Source organism: Terrapene carolina, unplaced genomic scaffold (genome assembly GCF_002925995.2).
Source record: "Terrapene carolina triunguis isolate 2854851 unplaced genomic scaffold, T_m_triunguis-2.0 Scaffold96, whole genome shotgun sequence".
Lineage (NCBI taxonomy): Eukaryota > Metazoa > Chordata > Testudines > Emydidae > Terrapene > Terrapene triunguis.
In genome coordinates, this window is record NW_020664447.1 from 22,525,457 (window position 1) to 22,527,462 (window position 2,006).

The window sequence follows — 2,006 nt, forward strand, 5'->3', positions numbered from 1 at the left end:
CTGGTATCCAGTTATGAAAATATCTTGCAAGATCTTTAACATCTGATTTTCCAGGCAAGCAAAGGATTCCAATATTGTTTCTCCTTCCTCTGCTCTCCCCAAAACATCCTTATAACTGTTGTGTGGGGAGACCAGATCTTGCTGTTTGCTACAATTGATGGTGGTGAGAACAGGCAATAAGGCAGGAGTTGGTCTGCTTTAATCAAGTGCTGTTGATTTGAAGGGAATGGGTATAGATAGACAGCATAGTGTTTACAGCTCCAGAGCCATCTGGGATTCTACCGTTCTGTGTGTCTATACACTGCGTGTTCTGTCTGGCATTGGAAGAGTTTAGCTAAATTCCAATATTCATGGACTCAGCCCATATTGAATGCAAATTAAAGTACTCTAGTCTCAGAAAATCTTCTTAGCATTAAGTACCATTGAAGCTGTCTTTGTTCATTTTCTAAATCCTTTCTTTCCACTCTCAGGGAAGGGTGATATGGTTTATTCTGGCTCATTACAAGAGACTAGAAGACTCTTTACTGTAGTCACAAAGAATCCTGGACCTGTAATAAACCAGGCAGACTTCACAAATGAAAAAAAAGAGTGTACTGTAGTGGGGGGGGGGGGAGGGCAAGGGAGGAAGCTGAAATACACAGTGCTCAGTTTTTTATGGTGAAGTGTCTGTACAAAAGTGATTGCTGACTGTGATTCTCCTACTTGAGATGCAACACTTTGATATATCAAAACAATTATAACCTGGAATTATTACCAAAACCACTAACAATAATAAACCAGTGATTAACAGAAAGAAAGTGATCTTTCCACAGAAGAAATAACAGTATACAATACAGCACTCTAAGAAGTTCAATACATATTAATAGCAGATAGTAAGTTGATATATTTTCTGTTAACTGTACTTTTTCCTGTAACAGTCATATTTTCACCTGTTGCTTGTTGGCAACATATAGCTTGTGAGCCTGCAGTTTCGGAGACTTCCCTAGATTGCAAACCAGGCTTCTTAAAGTATCTCATTAAATGGATTTTTAGTATTGTTGAAGTCTCAAGACATTGGAGGCTGTGGTCTGGTCTACACTAGAGAATTAGGTCAACACAAGGCAGCTTAGGGCAACCTAACTATGGAAGTGTCTACACTTAAATTTGGCTCCTGCCGATGTAACTGCCCAGCAACCATGACTTAATAATTCTACCTCCACATCCGGCGTAGAGTCAAGGTTGATGTAGTTAGGTCGATGCAGTATCGGTGTAGATATTGCATTGCTTTTGTCAACTGTTACTGGCTTTCAGGAGCAGGGCTGGCTCTGGCTTTTTTGCCGCCCCAGGCAAAAAAGCCTCCCGCCATCCCCCGTCCCCGTCCCCCGGCGGGGAGCCCGGCAGGGGAGGGTGCTGAGCCCGGCTGCGGGCCCGCTCTCCCCGACCGGCCGGAGCGCCGGGGGGAGGGCGGCGAGCCCGGCCGGGGCTCCGCTCTCGGTAATAAATCTCACCGAAAAGAGCTCATCTTCACGTTGAACTCCAAACCATACAATATGCTTTTCTCCTTCTTTAATAAGCTTTTCCAAGTTAACCGAGGTCAGTGCGTGTCTCTCTGTCTCTTATTTGCATGCCCCTTTAATCTCCTTATGTTTTCATTTCTTTTCTCAGTTGCTCCTTGTCACATACAGACACACCACTGGTGTGAGTTTATTTCAGGGCTTCAGCATATCGTTTAGTCCAGCTGCCTTCTCCTGTCGCTTCCCTGGAGCAAGAGCTCGCCTCCTCTTCCTCTCAAGTATGCAGGTGTGTCTAAGATAGGAAGATCTGGCCAATGGATGGACAAAATATAGGAATACACAAACGAAAGGACTCCAGTCCACCAATGCTCACCTTCCCAAAATGGAAGGGAATTGATTGTGTGAGCTATGACCACTTATCCTGAATGTGTGACTCCTAATCAGGGCCGGCTCTAGGCACCAGCAAAGCAAGCAGTTGCTTGGGGCGGCAGATTTGCAAAGGGCGCAAGAATC